A 24,277-nucleotide genomic window follows, 5' to 3' on the forward strand; every position below is an offset into this window, starting at 1 on the left:
TATAAGAAGAAAAAGATGCTTAATTACTGCATTCTGAATAAAAAAAAAATGAGAAGTTCAACAATCAAGAATAATCGATTAATCATAAGAAAAAGAAGGGCAAATATATTAACCCTTTGGGGACTTTTGGTACAGATCTGAACCATGACGTCGACTTTCGGAATTTGCTTTATAAATCTCTAGGAAAGCTTTTCACACCGCGTCTTTTGCATTCATTTAAGCGGGGCAGCATCAAAGAATGTGTTTCATGGGAATTTTGCAGTCACGCTTGCGATGCCTGGGAGCAAGGACGTCACAAACATGAACAAAGGAAGAAAGAAAAGGATAAGTTTTAGAGCCTTTTTAACATATCGCTATTAACCTTGGATCATGGTCCATAACTAGTTGTGTTCGTAATAAAAAATGTTTCCAACTATACTACTCAACTTTCCCTATTGTGTACCTTTCCCTATTGTGTACCAGAAGCAAGACTATTCCGCCCAAAGTTGAAAAAAGGGGATTTTTCAGATATTTTTCTTTTTTCGGGAATTCCTCCCCTCAGGTACATGATACGGACATACAAATGATACTTTTTAAAACGCTGGCTCATTACAAACAAAAAGCTACAAACCATGGTGCTAGATCTAATTTACTAAATTTCCCTCCCCATTTTTGGGTAATAGTTACTAATGTATTGTTATTCAATAAGCTGTAGCGTCAAGAGTGTTCATTGTAGGACCATGGCTCGTATCTTATTTTGTTTGTAATGAAGTATTGTTTCGAACTGTACCACTGCCATGGCACTAGCATGTATCTGGGGGAAGAAATTCTCACAAAGGTTATCTTTCCCTGACAAAAATATCTTTTTCCCAATCTAAACGGGATTTTTTTTCACTTCTGGTACATGATAGGGAAATTTGAATGGTACATTTGGAAACATTCCTTCATTACAAATACAAAGAGTTACGAACTATGATCCTACGATAGTCTTGACACTAGAGCTTGTTGAATAACAATAGTAGATATTAGGAAAAAATAGTAAATGAATTTTAGCACCAAGACTATTTATCTCAGTATCATGGTTCATACCTCGTTTTGTTTGGAGTGAAGCAAAGTTTTTCTTTCTTTTTTTTTAACATTCGCATATCCATGTTGTGTACCGGAGGGAAGAAATTCGCAGGAAACGGGGACTTCTTTAAAAAAATTTTTTTTTTTCCCAATTTGGACAGGAATTTGCCTTAGGTACATATTAGGGAAATTTACAAATTAGGAAAACACTGTTTCATTCTGAAAAATAAACGGGATATGAACCATGATTCTACGATAAATAGTCTAGACGCAATAGCTGCTTGACTGAAAGTCTAAAATTTACCTAAAAAAGTGGGAATCTCAAAAGGGTTAAAATATAGGGTTTTCTAGCTCGAACGAATTGTTTGTACAGTTCTTAGAATAATGTTTAACGACAAAAAAAGTTTTAGTGAAAAGTTAGTGGTGGGAACAATAACTGTTCTGAGTAGTGGTTAAGGTCTAAAAAAAAAAAAAACTGCTTTTTTTTTAAAAAAAAAAAACGAATCTCTTTTCCATGCTTTTTTGGCTTGGGATTTTTTTCTTTTAATATTTCATATTTAGTGAAGAAACAACAGTGTATTCCAGCTTTCTTTTCCCATCATAGTCTAACTTTTAAAAAAATACTGTATTCTGAAGAAAAATAAAAGGTAAGAGCCACCGCACTAAGCTTTGTTGCTTCAGTTCCTTAAACTAAATCATGTTATGCTGCTGCTATTAGTGAAACATTTTCTTCTGAAATATGAACAAAATTATGAAACCTTTTCGGTTCTAATATTAGGTATTGAAGAGTATCTGAAACAATAATGTTTCTGGAACGGCGCTGATAGTATGTCTGCCAGTTTGACTGTAAGCAACCCAAACAACACATTTCAAGATGTATAAATTTTAAGAACTTGATATCATGGGTAGGACACCAACGTGGGAGTTATGAGATTCTAGTTGTGTCAAAAGAGCGAAAATTTCCGTTTTCTTTCCTAAAGCCGTTTTTTTTTAAATGAAAATAAAGAACGTCTCAAAAATCCGGCAATTTTGCATCTCTAGTCCGGTATATCAATACAAAGTGCAGTTCAATCTATGTATTGAAACATTTGAAGATTAATGTGATGTGAAAGTAAAATAAGAAAAGTGTGTGTGTAGGTGTATTGTGAGAATCTGTTGATCACTTTGGAAAAAAAAAATGTGGTTGTGATATGTCTTCAGCCTGTGGAGAGTGAGAATGTGACTTTAGTGCCGAACGTATACGGAACAATCATGTCGTACTATTTAGTGATTAATTAATAGTAAACTGTACTTCATACGTATCCCGACGCAAATCAAACGAGGTCTACTAATCTTGTGTTGAATGAATGCATTGGGTGGGTGAAGAAGCTGTCTTTACTTCAAGTAAGTCTAATATTTTAATTTTTCACATACATAGCTGTTTTCGCAAATTACAATCATTTTTCCACACACACACGAAAAAAAAATACATAACAGTAATACTGTAAGGATTAGTGGAAATTACGTGCTGTGATCGGGGGGCGCTGTTGAGAGAGGGGCGCAACAAAAAGACTTGCGTTGCCCCCTCCTATATTTGAAATGTTGTTACGCGGCTGATAGGAAACAGCGAACAGAAGAGGACAAACATTGTAGCAGGCTAAGTTTTCCGCGTGGGGCCATTGTAAAAAGTAAATCTTTTGATAATGTTACATAGATGCTCTTAGACCATTCCTACCTGTCCTTATCACTTTTCAGCAGGAGCATATGTAGGATGTCTCAAATGATGAGTAAACTCCTTAAGAACATCAACTGAAATCAATGAACAAGAAAGAAAACAATACTTCACACTGTTATCATTTGTTGTAGGCCTACATCTTTATGAAGTTGTTTTCCATAGAAGCATAGCCCTCTTTTCGAAATAGCTCCTTCGTGTCACAGAAGAGTCTAATTTAATCTGTTTTCATGCTAGGATGAAAGAGAGAAATGAGGGATTTGTTTCGCGGTAATTTCTTATTTTTTTATTTTTTAAAGATGAGCGAGGCGGGCTATACACTATAGGATAGATCCTAGGAAATCTCTTACGATTTGTCCTAGAGTCAAAATCTCAACGTGTATGGCGTCAGATCGCATGTCATTTCCTGTGTTCTGAACGATCCTATGAGATTTCTCTTGTTTAGAGCACGCTCTATTTCGGAAAGAAAATTCGTAAGTTTTCGATTTAAGCGACATCAGGTAAGAGAAAGTGAAAACACAACTGATGAGGAATCGTCTAATCGTACAGGTTAACTTTAGGTGTACCACTCGAAATAATTGTTGAAAAATTATAATTTATCACTGTTTCCTAAATGATTTACGTTGACCGACATGAAAGTTATTCACATAGCATAAATAAAATCCCTCAAGAGAACCATCAAAAGCAATTGATGATAAACTACAATTCTTTTACGATTTACGTACAAATACAGGGTGCGGATATATAGCATAAAAACTATAATGCAAAAAACGCAAACAAGTTATGCTAGGTGGCCTCTGGAAAGTACGAATGCTATCTAACAGTCAAGGCAGGGCGAAGCCGGGGCCCCAGCGTCAGTCAGAGGGTGCAAGTGGAGGAAGCAGGCGCGTCAGTTAATATAGTGAAAACAAGTGGGTTTCGGCAACGATACGAGTTTGAATAGTAATTGTCATGGTATCGTGGTGGTAGCACTGCACTTGTAAACATAAACTATAGCTTCTGTAATCTATACATAAATAAACCGGTGGTGGAAAATAGTATTACCAGTCATCTTTCATATGCATTCACTTAGGTAAATGTTTCGCAGAAGGGTCCAAAAGTAGGCAAAACACAAAATTTACAGGACAAATGGAATATACAAGTACTTGGACCTAACCAAATCTAACCTAATGAAATTAACTAACTTAAACTAACCTAATATTAATAGAAGTAAGCGAAATTCTATCACTTTTTGAAAATTAGCTGGAGCCATATACTAATATAATCTAACGAAACATAACCGTAACTAACCTGAACCAGCCTAAACTAAACTAATGTAAATAGAAACTACCGAAATTGTAACATTTCTTAGAAAAATTAGCTGGACCCTTTCTGCTAAACATTGTCTCTCACCTATTTTATCGGTCGTTAAAACACTTATAATAATTTTACACTAGTAACCCTACAATTGTAAACATAAAATACAGCTGTATTACTTTGTATTTAATTCTGTTGTTTGCAGAAATTTGATCCTTATAAATATATCTTTTCATGCAAAGTATTAAATTTTATTTGTAAATCTTCTATCATGTGGTGCACCAAAAATATACAGCACCCTTCTGACATTTATGTTCTTTTTTAGATGTATCCAATTTAACAATATAACGTCTGTTATTAATATCAGTGGGATGTGCAGTATGTTTAGCATAGTAATTCTTCAATTTTGTACTTTTATTAAATAGAACTATTTCACAATATTGATACACGTCATTCGGTCAGACAGGAAAACTCTTCACGTGTATGGCACAAAAAGGGTAGGATTTCCTACAAAATATGTCATAACATTTTTCCGAAGATAAATCCTAAGACATTTCCTAGGATTGATCTCGTGGTGTATAGCGCGCCTAAGAAGCGAGATACACTTAGTCGATTTAGTCGCATGACTAAATTGACTCGCTGCATTTGCCACTAAATCGAAGCAACTAGGTCGAATCAGATTGATGGATGTGTTGGGATGTTTACACTTGGTCGATTTAGTCGCACGACTAAATCGACTCGCTGCATTTGCCACTAAATCGAAGCAACTAGGCCGAATCAGATCGATGGATGTGTTCAATTATTTCAACCACAGAAAATAGAACGTCTTTCAATTCAGTTGCCAGTCGATTAGTCCCCTTCGATCAACAAGCGATTAAGTTGAAGTCCCGTTTACCAGGGGCGTCATTTAGGGGGGGCAGGAGGGGGCAATTGCCCTCCCAAGAGTTTGAGGAATATATATACTTTAATCGATTGTCTTCTAATATACTAGTACAAAACGTGAAAATCTTATGTCAGAAGTGCTCTTGCCCCCCCCCCCCCCCAAGCGAAGTCTGAAATGACGCCCCTGCCGTTTACACGGTCGATTAAGTTGAAAGTGACGTCAATTCAACTGAATCGAACGCAAATCGACTAAGTGTAAACGCCCCATGTTCAACTATTTCAACCACAGAAAATAGAACGTCTTTTAATTCAGTTGCCAGTCGATTAGTCGCCTTCGATCAACAAACGATTAAATTGAAGTCCCGTTTACACGGTCGATTAAGTTGAAAGTGACGTCAATTCAACTGAATCGAACGCAAATCGACTAAGTGGAAACGCCCAATAAGAGATCTAACAAGGTTTGGCTTTCGGATCCGCAATCTAATAGGGGTTACAGTCCATGTCGGGAATCGATACCAAAGCTAGGTATAAGACCTGTAACGTCGAGCTCTTTTGTAGTAAAAATGAGCTTCAGTATCACACAAAAAACTTTAAGCATCTAGTTAATGTAATGGAATAGGACAATACCTTGTCTATTGCTACAGCTTTTTTTTTTTTTTTTTTTAAGCAAGGAACAAGTAATGTGCAGCAACACAGAAATCTGGTTTAAGACCAGAAAATGTATTGTGTTTCTTTGCCGAACACAACATTCCCTTCCAAACCATAAAGAAAAACATGGTGTTCGTTAAAAGTAAATTCACAGTGTTCTTGTTTTTTTAAAAAAAATATTGTGCCAGCATCTTTGTGATATTATCATGCATAACTGTAAATAGTGGCTTCTACGTTACGAGAATGAGTTCAACTGTATGTTATAGGCCCTCTAAAGTGATATTTTTCAAAATTATTTATCATTACGTGTTTAAATTGTATCAATTTTAGTTGGCGGGAAATTCGGCGTCTAATCGGGAAATTTCATGACTTTGGACGGGAAATTCGCTGTTATGAAACTGGCATCACTGCCTGTAAGTAAATACAGGTAGCTGACAAGCGTAAAGTTATGTTTAAAATTAAGGTATTCATATTTTTAATATAAAGTATGTTATCATGTGAAAGTGGAGTTTATGTGTGTAGGTACTGTTAAAATTATAGAGGTAGGTTTTAAATTTGTGATTGAAGCTCTGTTAAATTTTGGCGAATAGTTAGCATTTATGAGAGGTGGCACGGGTTTACTTTAGTAATGCATGATGTTTTAAGAAATTGAAACAGCTCTGCAATTGTGAAGATAAGCCAAATGTCGGTAAGAGTGCCCTTTGAGCAGAATGAGTGATTTTGAGTATCTTGTAGGGTTCACTCAAACAGACTGTTCTCACGAATATAAATTTATAGGTAAAATACGATGTGAAACATTTTTCGTGAAAGAATGAGAGTAGGAATATAAGTAATGAGAGTGTCAGTGCACAGCATATTGAAATGAATTTTGGGATGGCGTTTAGTATCTCCCCCAACTCGTTCCAGAACCGAGTACCTTGTTTTTGTCTAAATTGTGATAAAGGTAGAAGTACAAGGGCCCTGGGGGCTTCTAACTCCCTTCGCTAGCTGTCCCTAACTCAGCTATATTTTGTAAACTAAGCAACACTGTAAATCTTATATGTGCAAGATTGGGGGAGATAATAAATATCAGCCGAATTTTGAGTATGTATGCGCTCTTCCACTATCTTAGTTTTGCATATACCCCCGTCGCTGACGCGCATGCTCCCAACAAATACACCACCTCGCTAACCGCTTACCTCTCCCCTGCTGCCATCCTCAGATTCGATTAGATGGCATTTGAGCTTCTTAGTGGTCACCTAGCACAAGTCGGTCGTATTATATACACTAGTTTTTATACCATACATCCAAACTATTTATCCTCAGCTCTCGTGAAGATAAGTAGTAATGGAGCTCATTTAGTCATGCTCTGCTAAAAGAAATACAAACCTCTAACCTAGGGGAGAAAATTTAACAAATATGTCAAAATTTGGTAGAACAGTTGGGTTCGAGTGATGCCATCTTTTATTTTCTCTCCCAATCCTGCAGCTAATAAGATCTTCAGTGTTAATTACGTTACAATACATAGCGGAGCGAAAGAAGTAGCTTAGAAGCTCAGCAGGGCTTGTTTATGTGTGGTTCTTATGAGTGTTCTACTCAAAGTTAACTTTTGCCCGAACAACCGTCTTACGAGCATTGCGTTTAATCTGTGTTGAGTAAATTGTCGTATTTTGGAATTTGTATACCAAGTATTTGAGACGGGTATGTTAGGTAATTTTCCAAAATTCATGAATTTTGGTCCACCCTTATGTAGGTTCTGGGTCAATGTTCCGTTAAGGGGGTCCAGTGTCTTTGGCATCACTTCCTCCTATTGATTTTCGTTTGATTACATAATATAACGTTATATTAGGTTCTATTAGGTTAGGTTAGGTTAGGTCAGGTTAGGATAGGTTAGGTTAGCTTAAGGGGGTCCAGTGTAGTTTTGGACCCCCTTAAAGGAACATGGACCTATTGTTTTTAATGGTATGGGGGCCAGAATTTAAAAAAAAAAATCACATACTTCATAACAATAGCCTACTTCTCGTTAGTTTCGACTAAGTTTGGTTTGGTTAGGTTAGGTTACATTTCATTCTATTTACCTTCATGGTTTATATAGACTAATATGCAGATGGCTGCCCCGAGTTAGGCCCATATGAACCTGTTTTTGTCATTCATTTGTTATTTTAATATGCTTTACGTAGAATTTTTTATTTTTATACTTTCTTTTCTTTTCGCTAGTCTGTATTGTATTACAGAGCAAACATTTTCGTACTACGTACTAGGTGCCTTCCATTTCAATTCAGGCAGAGCATGTACCATCATCAACTCAGGTATTGTTGAAACTTTTTTATAGCAACTAGACAAAATTTGTATATTTATATTTGTTTTGTCGAAAATAATTTTCCCTCCAAGTAATGGGCTCTTAAAGACGGGGAGTACAATTTATGAATTGTAAAAGGCAAAGAAAATGGTCAAAAGCTATAATTATTATTGTGGTATGTACACTCATGTCCAAAATGATTGTCGCATATCATAACTGATTTCTTATAAGAATATAATTTGATAACGATTTTGCGGGGTACTTTTAATACTGATACTGTGTGTATAATCGGAAATGTATATATGTGTTAAGTTTCGTAGGAAAAAAAAATATATATACGAAAATTAAAATGATTAAAAAAAATGTTGCTAAATGGACAAGAAAATTTTATTTTCGTTTTGTTCTTATTTACTGCTCTTTTGACATGAAATTTGCCACGTACATGTCTTTGCCGCTTATACACATACTAACATTAAAGAAATATCGGGCGAAGTTGTTATCAAGATATATTCCTGCAGCAACATATTTATAGACATTCGACAATAATTTTGGACATGAGTGTACATAGGGATATAAATAAACTATATTTTATTATAGTTTGGTTTTGCACATTGCGTATCTTTTGTACGTAAATTAACAAATGAATGTCAGTTTATCTGAAAAATCGTAATTTGTAATTTTTTTCGGATACTTCCTGTTCGAATTTCAAAATTCTGTTTTTCACGGATGTAAAATCTAGTTACCCGCTTTCCGAAAAATATTTTGTATCTCTTCTGCGTGCAACCGTTTCGTCGCAAAAATTTCGAGAAATTGTGAAATTTTCAAAAATCTCCATTTTTGTGGGCCATTTTCTCGAAAACCATTTTTTTTTCTGAAATTTTGTCAGAAGGTTCAACTTTACATTAATAATAAACACACCAAATACTATTCTCACGAATGCTTCATGAATTAACTACAGCCTTTTGAAGTTAGCGAAGTTCCGTTAACTTTGATGTCACAGTTGGCAACACTGGAAACAAAGTGCAATTTTGATGATGTTTGTGATTCACATTCATTAAATGAAGAATAAAAGTTTTCCCTGACTGCTTTTTATTATTTTGATCAAAAAGGTTCCCTGAAATAGTAAAATAGTCTCCGCCCTATTCCTCCGTTTTCTTAACCGAAGTAATCTGAGGTGGACATTACGATTACGAAACACACATTTTAAGTTTACTTGAAACGGCCAACCAATAAATTCTGATGATCTATAAAAGCCTGGACTACTACCTCAGTGATGATTTGGAATGCTCCAAAGTCCCAATAAGTGCGATGTCATTACAGTGATCGAAAATAGACAAAAAGTTAAACAATCGAAATGTTTTCTTACGCGTTCCATCAAAGAAATTTACGGACTTTTTAACAGAACAATCCCATCATAAGAATGGATCACTCGAAATTTTATAGTATTCGACCAAAATGGATCCACAATCTGCGAGGGAATTGTGTGTATTGTGCAAATTTTAAATTAGCTGCTACTGCGTTGCAACAAATCAATAGTGCAGCCCGTATTGAAGCTGCCATGGCTGACCTATTTTCTTTGGTAGTATGATCCGTAGAAAATGACAGTGGTGAATTTCCTGGAGTGGAAGGAATAAGTGTGGAGGCTTCAATTATTGATCCTGATGTAAATTGAAGTGTTACGTATGCCACATGGGAAAACAATGGTCTCGTTGGAGAAATAAAAAAAAAAGTGTGCTACTTTCTGTTTGTACAATACGTTGGTTTAACTGTAAGAATTGTAATTTATGACTACAGCAAGAAAATTGCTACCGAAAAGCATCGTATAAAATTTCAAGATATAAATTCAATTTTACTTCATGTGGACTTCGCTGAAAACTGGACTGTTATTCTGCAAAGTGAAATTCAGTTATCACCAGGAAAGCGAGCAAATTTCCATCTTTACGGCCAGGGTTGGCAAAAACCATGGTTTTTATTAAAAAAACAAAAAAGACCGGTTTTTTTTTTTGGTTTAAACCAGGTTTTTTTTGGTTTAAACCAGGTTTTTATGGTTTAAATGATTTGCTCTATATATTCATATCATATATGGACAGAAATAAGTTTGTTTCGCCTTGATGTTATTATGCAACAACCGGGTTATGCTGGAAGGGGTCACATAAGCTTAAAGCGGAATAAAAACCGCTTCTCGAGTTACATCCGAGAGAAATTGTCCTCCATTTGAACTCGGAACCAGGACTAATTGGCCACAAATGCAATACGTCTGCCGACTCACGAAGGAGTCCTGATAAAAAAAATACGTTGTACTGATCTCTACATGCCTCTTAATATAACTGTCAAGAGTCATTTCAGAAGGACAAAAAGATAAACAGTTGCACAAGTGAAACCATTACACAGAATTACATATGAACAATTTCAAAGTACTACGGAGTACAGAAGAACTAATTTAGTTCAAGTTAGTTAACAACGACTTTTATTGGTCCAAATTAAAGAAATACACCGACTTAATCTACATATCAATAAGAAAAGTAAATAAAGATACGAATTATTTGAGTCCACTTTGGCTCAGACTCATTTATACATAAATAGATACCAAAGATACTTATTTCACTAAATGCCTCTCGTGGGGTCTGTATGACTCCCCCCCCCCCCCACACACAAAAGTACGGCATTTTCGATGTATTTTATCAATAGTGAACATTGAAACGAAACAATATTTAGAATTTTTCTTCGATTGCAATTACATAATAATAACAACAACAAAAAAATCACAAAATAAACATTTATAAACTTGTAAAAAAAAGTTGCTTTTGTAGTATAATCTTTTTGAGTAATGAATGGGGAATTTAGGTCTGAATATAATACGCATAATATACGGGAGTGAAACGTGATAACCCACAAATGTGTGTTCATCAAGATTTTTCAAACACTTACACTATTACGAACATTTTTTTGTTTTTTGGTTTAAACCAGTTGGTTTTTTTTGAAAAAACCAGCTGGTTTAAACCTGGGTTTAAACCAGCCAACCCTGTTTACGGCAGTAGTATATTATTATTAAATAACTGACAGTTTTGTTTAATAAGCGACGACAAAACACACGATTCGGCTCATGTACTCATAGTCATAGACAAAATTCTAAAAATAATCCAAGAAAAGCGAAAATATAGCTGATAGAAAAAGGTTCGAATACGTGAAAATAAGTGTCTACAATTTCCCAAACCGTGTCCGTGATTTCTGAAGGTGCTGCATCACACTTTAAAAGTCGCTTTCAGGTGTCCGAGATGCAGACAGGTCCGATAAAGCAGTGGGTTTTCAGTGAAACCGGCAAAGTCTCTGCGACGGTATGGGGAAGGGGGAAGGGTTGTAAAGAATGTGGAAACGCCGCATAACCTTAGGCAAAAACAGATGCACAGTATTAAAACTGCAGTAGAATTCGTGAGTATAGTGCAAGTACAAACTCCGGGTATTATTCTTGTTTTATTGCCAGGAATTTAATTCGACAATTTTCGAGAGAGAGAAATAAAATGTTAAAGTGGGAAAGTATGCGATCGCTAATTGGTATTCAACGAAGTTACCTTTGGCTTTCAGAAAATGAAGGAAGTTTTTATATCATTTACGGGTCACCATGAACTAACTTCATGCTTCCCCCAAAATCGAGCTTCTGCAATTCAAAGTGTAGATTTAAGAAGTCTCCAAAAAGGAACTTTTGTTACGTGCATGATAACCAGTGGTGGATAGCAGATTCGGGATGTACCGATATATCGGTATCGGTGATATCGGCCACTTTTGGGAGTATCGGTATCGGCAGATGGGCACCGATATTTACCGATACATTTTCCGAACTATTTTCAATTTGTTTAATATTAACAGTTACACTTATATTTCACCGATTTCTTTTAGACTTAAATTTGATCAAAATTATTATCATTTGTACAATCGATTTCTTTATGCTTGTGTACGCCTTTGGTTTGCACTACTCGTACTCAACTGATATTTTTACTATCTCCATGCCAAAACTGGCAAAGAAATGCCAAAGGTCCTCAGTCACGATCATGGGCGCCCGAAGAAAGTTTTCTGGGGAGGGCCTATTCCATGGTTGCTATATTACGTCTGGTTTTTATATACGTGGTTTGCTATAGTACGTATACATTTTCGCGAGCCAGGGGGTCGGACCTCACCCTGCCCTCCCCCGTCAGTCGCCCATGGTCAGGATAGCAGACCCATCATTTGAATCCCAAACGAGGCAGAGGTTTCAATTCAGAAGAAAATGCTATGGAAGAAACCCAGAAGACGCTCACTTTGTCATTATTTTTTCCGGTTTACTGGTTAAAAACAGTTCTAAAGTAATAAATATCGTTTTCGACTTCGTTTAAATAATCCGCTTATTTTTTTATGGTATACACAACAAGCAATGCCTGATTCACCACGCATAATTTTTTAAACAATAAGAATTTGTAACGGTAGGGTCCGTTTGCATTATATGTATGCAGTGGCGGCGATGAGGGGGCAGGAGGGGTAAGTTGCCTCCACTTTTTTGAAGTGACCCCTTAATGTATATAGTTTCATTTAGAAATGTAAAGTTTTTGTACGTATTACTGGTTCATAGAAAAAAATAGTGCCATATAATATTTGTTGTGGCGTGAGTATGTATTGGTTGTTTGTCTTCCCGTGGAGTTAAGAAAGCTACATGAATTGCGTTTTAATTGCCACGAAAATGGCCCCAAAATTAACCTTTTGGAGCGCAATAATTCCAGCGTACTTTCATTTCTTCTTACAAGGGTTCGATATGTTAGTCAGCCGCTTTGAAATTAATTGAGAGAACATTTCGCAAAAAAAGAAAAAAATCACAAGTTATTCTTTAATTGCACAAAAATCAACAGTTCCTAAAAATGTCTTTCCTTCTTTCTAATAGTAAGGAATATTAATTTTAAAAAAAATATTAATAAGAATCAACTTCTACCTTTTTCTTGCTTTGCCTACAGCATTTATGATATTCTGCAATTACAAATTGGTGGTGAAAGAAAAAAAATGTCTCTTTTTTTCACTAGCAGACACAACAATGCCCATTTCGCAGACGCACCAAAGCCCTTTTCGCTGGGTTTTTTCTTTGAACAGAAAACAACAAAGAAACAATTGAGAATGCTCGAAGAGCTTTGCCAGAACGAACTGAAAAAGAAATATTTTTTTAGAAATTTATATTAAATGTATTTGATTAAATTCGATAGATAATACACTTAATATTTGGAATATGCGTATTAGGGGATCTGTTGAATTAGCTATATTGAGCTGTCACTTTTTATCAATGATGTCAATTTAGCCTTTTTTTTTTTTTTTGGCTAAATCTATCCTATTTGGAGAGGTGTTTAGCCATACAAATTTACGATATGCTTATATAGCCTCAAATATAGGTTATTTTCTGAAACTCTTTTGCCTTTTTTTTATTAGCCGTTAAATTAATTGTAAAAATTGTTTTTCTTTCAAAATAAACTTTAAAAAAGAAATTAGCCTATTTGTCATTATGTATCATCGTATTAATTGCTTTCTCTAGACCAGCGTTTCCCAACCGGTGTGCCGCGGCACACTGGTGTACCGTGAATGGGCCGCTGGTGTGCCGCGAGGAATCGAAACAAAATTATTAATTTTATAGCAATCAAATTGTAAAACGTAGGGAAAAAATGTATATTTGTATTTCACATTACTATGACCCTCTACTATGAATCTACAATTTTAAGTTTGATACCGTGTTACTGTTCTGTATATTTCTAATGTTGAAAAAAGTATTTGTTGTCGTTGTTATGACCATTATTGCTTCTTTATTGTTGCAGACTATCTCGCAACTTGAAAATTTAAAATATCATTCAATCCGTTCGACAAATTACCTACATTTGTGTTTTAAAAGTAAAAGAGATTCGTTTGTTCGTTCGTTATATAGTGCTCTTCCTTCTTAGTAAAAAGTTGGATACAGTTTTTAAAAAGAAAGCGTATTTTTAAGAACTTGAGTCCAATATTTGAATGCAATTGTTTTCTATTTTTAAATTAGAATGAAAAATAAGCATAATGATTTACCACGGGGAAAAACCAGTGTTCGAGCTTTCTTTTCTCTGAGAAGATAAATAATCACCGAAAAATACCAGTGTGTTTCATATTTACAAATAATAATATCTATAAGTGTGCCGCGAGAATCCAAGTAACACCCGTAGTGTGCTGCAAGTTGAAAAAGGTTGGGAAACGCTGCTCTAGACAGAGGGTATTTTATTACGCAACAAACTTTTTTTTTATTCTTCTCTCTGCCCACCCCCAGATTTACAAAGTTTCACATTTCATTACAAGAATAAAAGTTTTCTTATACAAATTTAGTAAGCTGTTCGTTTCTTCAAGCTACAAAGATTGTTTTTGTTTATTAAGGAAACAAATAGGATATCTAATTAGTTTCAAAACTCTCAATGCAATCATGATGATTCCTGTGGATGTACGGAGAAATAAGAAGTGTTTATAAGAACTATAACCTGCCGAAAGAAGTACTACTGAAAATTCGGACAATGGCAGGCTACATAAACACAACCAATCCACAATCCAACGATGGTGCATCCAGTTCCAGCGCCTCGGATAGCTGCGATGTCATCGATGATGACTTATTTCAATTAAACTGATAATATGGCTGTTGATTTTCACAAATCAGATGAGTTGATGGATTTTATTGTGATTTAGTCATGTATGTTGCTTGTTAGTCTTCTGCGAATAACATTCCATATTCCATATTTTACTATCTCACTTACTAACTACTAACATTTTGGTACCAAATAGTGACCGGTGGCCACTGACTAACTGGCCATTGGCCAAATCACAATTTTGCAGACAGAATTTTAAGGTGTTCATGAGCAAGGAATCAAATCTCTTCTTAAATCTTTGTTGTTTAAGATTTGTAACGTACCATTTACTGGTAACATGTACATTGTTATTGTTATTATATTATTATTTTTCGTTGTTTGCTTTGAATAATCCCCGTGTTGTAAAATAGTGCCATTCGTTTGATGTTCAGTAATTTGACTTGCATTATTCGTGTTTAAATGAAATGTTATTTTAATGTTTGTTTATTACATGTTAATACTAGAATGAAAATCCCTACATGGTGAGTTTATTGTATAACTGCATCGTACCGTAATTTGTGGTAGACCTACGTTCCATTTAAAGATAACAAGAAATGTGGTTTCATACATTAAACATATGCAAAATTCTTTTAGATACTATATTAGCTTCTGCAAGCACGAGTTATTACTGGTAATCACGTCTGATGCTATAATTATAATTTCTGCATAAAACTATTACTTATTCGTGTTTAATTACATAGTTATACACTCATTATACATGGTACTTGCCCATAAATTCAGTGAATATGTTCGCTTCTAGTGGAAGGGTGAAGATGATAATCACACTATAGCATGGGTCGTTGCAATATACTAGCGTCGTATTTCGTTTCTCATTTGTCGCATGTTAAGTTGAAAGTTGCCAAGATGGCGAATTTAGACAGCGAAGTAGTCGCTTGTGATTTGTGAACGTGACCCGGAAAGGAATGATGAAAGTAAGTGAGAATTAAAATTATTTTGTTTCTTAGTCGGGAACTATTAAAGGTAGTTAAATATTCGTATTTGTCAATAATTAGTTAGGTCTTTAAATTTAAAGTAGGTAATTAATGATAAAATTTTCAGTTTACGATGTGGTAGATATTGTTTAGCCTGGGGTGTGTGTTTGCCAGGTATTGAATAACGCATTATCTTCCTAACTAGTGTGCGAAAGATGTGACGCATTCAGGGCCTCCAGAAAACCTTCTAAATTACTCAGCAGAAATTGCTGTATTCGATAAAAGGTCGCAAAATTTAAATAATTAGGCACAACCTGCATTTAGTGAACAAAAATTGGAGGCTCTGAAATCGAAATTTGATGATTAAACCTTATTAGGCTGCGCGTCACAGGAAAAGGTCGTCCATGTCCTCAACGAAGATGTTGGGACAGATGATTAAATCGCTGTAGACAACATCCGGACCCAGCTGGATATCTTCTCTCCATCCGTGGCGTAGAGGCGGTGACCAGATGAGTGTGGGCGATGTAGACAGTATGTAAACACTAAGGTAAACTAAGTTTTTCTTAATTCTCCGTTGAACCATTTAGACTGGGGATGACTCGATTGGCAGTGTAATTTGGACAAACCTCAATACCTTGATCAGTATCAACTGTTTAAAATTTGTGGATATCAAAACCTAAGAATATCATGACTGACATGTGCGAATAGAATCTTGAGTTGCATCACGCATCTTATAGCTTCACCATGAGGTTTCCGCTGACTCTAGTACAACCCAATGTGTTGGTTATAATATACTCATTCCGGTATACTGTTGAAAGTAAACGAAATTTTTATTACGTATTGGATAACTAGGTTCGGAAAATGCTTCCGGTACGGATTTTTTTTTTTTAAAGATAGATAATTTATACTTAATTTATGGAAGTCCATGATTGGAATGATAGGTCAACTTGTCACTCTTCGTTAAGTAGTGCATATAATTGATATTTTGTTCTTACTATGTTGATCCATGAGAAATATATTATGTTCAGGCTATAACAAGGAAAGTGCTCTATAATTAAAGACCCTGTCACATAACGTAGTTTTTTTTCTTTCAGTCATGTATATCATTTGTATACAATTCATTTTCATTGGTAGTAGTAGTCATTATAGCAAAAGTGTTGTCCAGTGGCTAAATATGTAGGCCAAGTTTATTACATGCTACCGATGTAAACTTAGACTAGAAATGAAATAATAGTGTAGTATGTGTTTGGGACATATAAATAAATGTGACAGGAGTGATTATGTTGTATTCCACGGAACGTTGAATTTTTCTTTATTTTTTTATTTTGCCTTTCCTACTTCTTGAAATAAGATTAATGGATCAGTTTACGAGTATGATGATCATTCGTATCTGAAATGTCATTCAGTCATATATATTAGTGAAGAGTAACTTTGTTTGACCTTCCGAAGAAGGCTACTTATAATGTGTACATGTATTACCTTCTGAAGATTTAAATCTATCCTGTTAGTTTTTTTTTCTTTAATTCTTGTTCCGGGAAGCTATTGAGAGACATACCTTAAATAAATGCAGTAAATATGATTAGTTTTTGGGAATAAGTATCAAAGTCAGATAATATATCAACGTAAAGTTTGTTGATACTATAAATAACAACTACAATAATAATGTGTTTACCGTAAGATATTGAATGATGAAATGTAGAATTGAAATATTGTAGTGCCAAGGCTTAACATTTAAATTTTAGCTATCAATACAATTTATCTGGAAGAACATTAACATTTTTTTTTCTCTTAAAATTTCTGATTTCTGACTTGTAATTGGATCCTGGATCTGAAACAATAAATAATCATTTCAAGTTAAATTTATGATTTGAGTTGAGAAAGTCCTACTAAAATTAGTTATATATATACGTAATAATATATAATGTAAACTAGTTTCGAACTTGTGCTAGGTTGAATATCAATTAAATCTCATCGTTGGTCTACTACTTTGGCAGTCAATTTCCGTTGCGTATTTAAAAGTAGAATTTTTTTCTTCATCGTTCTTTGAGACAAAATACTTGTTTTTATTGGATTTTATGTAACGTCACAAAAGTGGCAATCCAAGCCAGATTCCATTTCCATGGAAACAGAGTAAACATTGAGTTCAAGTAACTGTGCAAAATAAGTCGTTATAAAATTGGCTATACCAGCCAGAATTTTGATTCGTTTTAAGATTTTATTCACTCTGGGAAAATAAACGTTATAGATTAAATTTAGGGGAAATATATTTTTTGTTTGGAACCTAAGATGAAGTTCTGCTTTATGTCTTTGTATATCAAAATTGGCCTCATATCTAATATACCTTATTATAATGTCGATCATTTCATTATACTGAAAATTCCTGATAATATGTAAGATGTGTGTCCAAAAGTATCGGTATCGGTAGTATCGGCCTCTTCAGTATCGGTTTCGGGTATCGGTGAAAAAGTGGTATCGGTACATCTCTATAGCAGAACATGAATTACGTGAAGTTGAAGTGCTGTTTATGCTTCAACACGGACCTCCAACAGGGTGGAAAAAATTAAGATTTTTAAAAAAAAAAATCATTTTTGTTGTTTTTTTTGATTTAAATCGATTTTTTTATTTAAATGAAATCTTTCTCCTCGTAAATTACAAGTCGCGAACTGAAGAAAAAGCATTAGGAATTAGTATTAAATGCTAATTATGCCATTTAAGTAAAAGTATTAAGGTTGAATTTTGAATTAATCCCCAATTGTTAACCTATATCAATCCCAAACAATGTTTCTTAACCCTTTTAAATTACTGCTTTTTTAAAGGTAAATTATAGACTTTCAGTCAAGCAGCTACAACGTCATCCCTATTTATCCTAGGATCATGGTTCATGCCTCATTCTCTTCAGAATAGAACAGCCTTTGAAACGGTAACATTCACATTTCCCTATCGTGTCCTTGAAGCGGGAAACTTTGAGAGGAAATGGGATTTTTCTTACCTTTTTTTTTTTTTTTTTAAATTTTGATCCCCTCTGGACTCCCTTGTGTTAATGCACATATCTCAAAATCAACTGGGAAATACTAAGGGATGTACTAAATGTGTGTATAAAATTTCAAGCTATCTTGAATAATAAGGGCGGGGAAAATATTTAACAATGAGCTAAGAACATCCTCACAATGTCCCAGATAATTCGCATGTAATATAAAAATCTCCTCAGACATCCCTATTTATCCTAGGGTCGTGATTTGTGCATTATTCTCTTCAGAATAAAAAAAGATTTTCAATCATACCATTCAAATGTCTCCATCGTGTATCTGGGGCGGAAAAAATCATGAAAAAGGGCATTAATCTGTTAAAAATATCCTTTTTTACTTTTTATCCCTCTGGACCAACCCCCTGTTTTAAGGTAGAGATCTGCAACACTGAAAAATACTAAGGGGTGCATTGAATAAATGTGCAAAATTTCAATCTTCTAGGTGCAAAAGTAAGCCCGCGAAAAATAATATCCTCCAAATACTCCAGATTCCCGTATAAAACAGGATCTCAGGTAACAGTTTCATGAAACATCCCTATTCATCCTAGGACAATGGTTCGTACATCATTCTCTTCAGAATATAACAGCCTTTCAAACTGTACCATTCATATGTCTCCATCTGAATCGCGAAAAAGGCTATTTTCTGAAAAATATCTTCTTTTTTTTTTAAATACATTTTCCCCTCTGGACCCCCCTGTTTTCACGCAGATCTGAAAAATACTACGGGGTGCACTGAACGAGTGTGCAAAATTTCAGTCTTTTGAATGCAAAACGTAAGCCCGCCAGAAAAAAGAGAATAATAGGCATAACAAAAAATATCTTTTTAAATTTATGATGTCATTACACACTATGTCTCGACGCAGAAAGGCGTGAAAGCATATGTAACATGTTCTACAATGCCTCTAGTCTTGAAAAAAAAAAAAAAAAAAAAACGAAGTAAAAAGGGTTATTGGTACTTTTTTAATCGAATAATGAAGATTCAATTTTTAATTAATCTTGATTAAATTTAATCTTGATTTAATCAATTTTTGATTAAATATTTTCCCCGCCCTTATTGTTAAAGATAGCTTGAAATTTTATACACACATTTAGTACACCCCTTAGTATTTCCCAGTTGATTTTGAGATATGTGCATTAACACAAGGGAGTCCAGAGGGGATCAAAATTAAAAAAAAAAAAAAAAAGGTAAGAAAAATCCCATTTTTTCTCAAAGTTTCCCGCTTCAAGGACACGATAGGGAAATGTGAATGTTACCGTTTCAAAGGCTGTTCTATTCTGAAGAGAATGAGGCATGAACCATGATCCTAGGATAAATAGGGATGACGTTGTAGCTGCTTGACTGAAAGTCTATAATTTACCTTTAAAAAAGCAGTAATTTAAAAGGGTTAAGAAACATTGTTTGGGATTGATATAGGTTAACAATTGGGGATTAATTCAAAATTCAACCTTAATACTTTTACTTAAATGGCATAATTAGCATTTAATACTAATTCCTAATGCTTTTTCTTCAGTTCGCGACTTGTAATTTACGAGGAGAAAGATTTCATTTAAATAAAAAAATCGATTTAAATAAAAAAAAACAACAAAAATGATTTTTTTTAAAAAAAATCTTAATTTTTTCCACCCTTTTGGAGGTCCGTGTTGAAGCATAAACAGCACTTCAACTTCACGTAATTCATGTTCTGCTATAGAGATGTACCGATACCACTTTTTCACCGATACCCGAAACCGATACTGAAGAGGCCGATACTACCGATACCGATACTTTTGGACACACATCTTACATATTATCAGGAATTTTCAGTATAATGAAGTGATCGACATTATAATAAGGTATATTAGATATGAGGCCAATTTTGATATACAAAGACATAAAGCAGAACTTCATCTTAGGTTCCAAACAAAAAATATATTTCCCCTAAATTTAATCTATAACGTTTATTTTCCCGGAGTGAATAAAATCTTAAAACGAATCAAAATCCTGGCTGGTATAGCCAATTTTATAACGACTTATTTTGCACAGTTACTTGAACTCAATGTTTACTCTGTTTCCATGGAAATGGAATCTGGCTTGGATTGCCACTTTTGTGACGTTACATAAAATCCAATAAAAACAAGTATTTTGTCTCAAAGAACGATGAAGAAAAAAATTCTACTTTTAAATACGCAACGGAAATTGACTGCCAAAGTAGTAGACCAACGATGAGATTTAATTGATATTCAACCTAGCACAAGTTCGAAACTAGTTTACATTATATATTATTACGTATATATATATAACTAATTTTAGTAGGACTTTCTCAACTCAAATCATAAATTTAACTTGAAATGATTATTTATTGTTTCAGATCCAGGATCCAATTACAAGTCAGAAATCAGAAATTTTAAGAGAAAAAAAAATGTTAATGTTCTTCCAGATAAATTGTATTGATAGCTAAAATTTAAATGTTAAGCCTTGGCACTACAATATTTCAATTCTACATTTCATCATTCAATATCTTACGGTAAACACATTATTATTGTAGTTGTTATTTATAGTATCAACAAACTTTACGTTGATATATTATCTGACTTTGATACTTATTCCCAAAAACTAATCATATTTACTGCATTTATTTAAGGTATGTCTCTCAATAGCTTCCCGGAACAAGAATTAAAGAAAAAAAACTAACAGGATAGATTTAAATCTTCAGAAGGTAATACATGTACACATTATAAGTAGCCTTCTTCGGAAGGTCAAACAAAGTTACTCTTCACTAATATATATGACTGAATGACATTTCAGATACGAATGATCATCATACTCGTAAACTGATCCATTAATCTTATTTCAAGAAGTAGGAAAGGCAAAATAAAAAAATAAAGAAAAATTCAACGTTCCGTGGAATACAACATAATCACTCCTGTCACATTTATTTATATGTCCCAAACACATACTACACTATTATTTCATTTCTAGTCTAAGTTTACATCGGTAGCATGTAATAAACTTGGCCTACATATTTAGCCACTGGACAACACTTTTGCTATAATGACTACTACTACCAATGAAAATGAATTGTATACAAATGATATACATGACTGAAAGAAAAAAAACTACGTTATGTGACAGGGTCTTTAATTATAGAGCACTTTCCTTGTTATAGCCTGAACATAATATATTTCTCATGGATCAACATAGTAAGAACAAAATATCAATTATATGCACTACTTAACGAAGAGTGACAAGTTGACCTATCATTCCAATCATGGACTTCCATAAATTAAGTATAAATTATCTATCTTGAAAAAAAAAAATCCGTACCGGAAGCATTTTCCGAACCTAGTTATCCAATACGTAATAAAAATTTCGTTTACTTTCAACAGTATACCGGAATGAGTATATTATAACCAACACATTGGGTTGTACTAGAGTCAGCGGAAACCTCATGGTGAAGCTATAAGATGCGTGATGCAACTCAAGATTCTATTCGCACATGTCAGTCATGATATTCTTAGGTTTTGATATCCACAAATTTTAAACAGTTGATACTGATCAAGGTATTGAGGTTTGTCCAAATTACACTGCCAATCGAGTCATCCCCAGTCTAAATGGTTCAACGGAGAATTAAGAAAAACTTAGTTTACCTTAGTGTTTACATACTGTCTACATCGCCCACACTCATCTGGTCACCGCCTCTACGCCACGGATGGAGAGAAGATATCCAGCTGGGTCCGGATGTTGTCTACAGCGATTTAATCATCTGTCCCAACATCTTCGTTGAGGACATGGACGACCTTTTCCTGTGACGCGCAGCCTAATAAGGTTTAATCATCAAATTTCGATTTCAGAGCCTCCAATTTTTGTTCACTAAATGCAGGTTGTGCCTAATTATTTAAATTTTGCGACCTTTTATCGAATACAGCAATTTCTGCTGAGTAATTTAGAAGGTTTTCTGGAGGCCCTGAATGCGTCACATCTTTCGCACACTAGTTAGGAAGATAATGCGTCATTCAATACCTGGCAAACACACACCCCAGGCTAAACAATATCTACCACATCGTAAACTGAAAATTTTATCATTAATTACCTACTTTAAATTTAAAGACCTAACTAATTATTGAGAAATATGAATATTTAACTACCTTTAATAGTTCCCGACTAAGAAACAAAATAATTTTAATTCTCACTTACTTTCATCATTCCTTTCCGGGTCACGTTCACAAATCACAAGCGACTACTTCGCTGTCTAAATTCGCCATCTTGGCAACTTTCAACTTAACATGCGACAAATGAGAAACGAAATACGACGCTAGTATATTGCAACGACCCATGCTATAGTGTGATTATCATCTTCACCCTTCCACTGGAAGCGAACATATCCACTGAATTTATGGGTAAGTACCATGTATAATGAGTGTATAACTATGTAATTAAACACGAATAAGTAATAGTTTTATGCAGAAATTATAATTATAGCATCAGACGTGATTACCAGTAATAACTCGTGCTTGCAGAAGCTAATATAGTATCTAAAAGAATTTTGCATATGTTTAATGTATGAAACCACATTTCTTGTTATCTTTAAATGGAACGTAGGTCTACAACAAATTACGGTACGATGCAGTTATACAATAAACTCACCATGTAGGGATTTTCATTCTGGTATTAACATGTAATAAACAAACATTAAAATAACATTTCATTTAAACACGAATAATGCAAGTCAAATTACTGAACATCAAACGAATGGCACTATTTTACAACACGGGGATTATTCAAAACAAACAACGAAAAATAATAATATAATAACAATAACAATGTACACGTTACCAGTAAATGGTACGTTACAAATCTTAAACAACAAAGATCTAAGAAGAGATTTGATTCCTTGCTCATGAACACCTTAAAATTCTGTCTGCAAATTTGTGATTTGGCCAATGGCCAGTTAGTCAGTGGCCACCGGTCACTATTTGGTACCAAAATGTTCAGCGTTCTCGTAGGTATTGATCAACACCAATTTCATCTCTCTATGACTTTCAGTTACCATATCTTGGTAATCGTAAGTCATAGAGCGATAATATTGGTGTCCACAATACCCAAGAGGATGATGAACATTTTGTTTACAAATAGTAACCGGTTTCCATTTGTTATATATTTACTTTCAATGTATATACGGTGATAAAAAGCAGTGTTGCCAACAACTTCTGAAGAAAATAGGCTAGATGATCTTCAGAAATAAGCTTTTTTATGCAAAAAATGGCTAGATTTTGAACTGGTAACCTACAACCCACATTGTAGATTTTAAACCCCCTTTTTGTATGTAGAATTATAAGTGAGATAGTAAAATATGGAATATGGAATGTTATTCGCAGAAGACTAACAAGCAACATACATGACTAAATCACAATAAAATCCATCAACTCATCTGATTTGTGAAAATCAACAGCCATATTATCAGTTTAATTGAAATAAGTCATCATCGATGACATCGCAGCTATCCGAGGCGCTGGAACTGGATGCACCATCGTTGGATTGTGGATTGGTTGTGTTTATGTAGCCTGCCATTGTCCGAATTTTCAGTAGTACTTCTTTCGGCAGGTCATAGTTCTTATAAACACTTCTTATTTCTCCGTACATCCACAGGAATCATCATGATTGCATTGAGAGTTTTGAAACTAATTAGATATCCTATTTGTTTCCTTAATAAACAAAAACAATCTTTGTAGCTTGAAGAAACGAACAGCTTACTAAATTTGTATAAGAAAACTTTTATTCTTGTAATGAAATGTGAAACTTTGTAAATCTGGGGGTGGGGAGAGAGAAGAATAAAAAAA

The 24,277-nt window shown here is 34.3% G+C and overlaps 1 protein-coding gene across 3 annotated transcripts in view; it reads left to right on the forward strand.

Annotated features, from left to right (window-relative positions):
- The first annotated feature begins 5,982 nt into the window (after positions 1-5,982).
- The window catches only part of Taf1 (TATA-box binding protein associated factor 1), a 726,438-nt gene continuing 708,143 nt past the window's right edge, over positions 5,983-24,277 (forward strand). The window contains exon 1 of one of the 3 annotated variants that reach the window (XM_081728611.1): positions 5,983-6,047. The gene's annotated coding sequence lies outside the window, so the exon portion shown is untranslated. Of the gene's footprint in view, positions 6,127-24,277 lie in introns of all 3 variants that reach the window. The other 2 variants (XM_081728610.1, XM_081728612.1) reach the window with 2 other exon arrangements.

This window comes from Thermobia domestica, chromosome 10 (genome assembly GCF_964235325.1).
Source record: "Thermobia domestica chromosome 10, izTheDome1.hap1.1, whole genome shotgun sequence".
Classification (NCBI taxonomy): Eukaryota; Metazoa; Arthropoda; class Insecta; order Zygentoma; family Lepismatidae; genus Thermobia; species Thermobia domestica.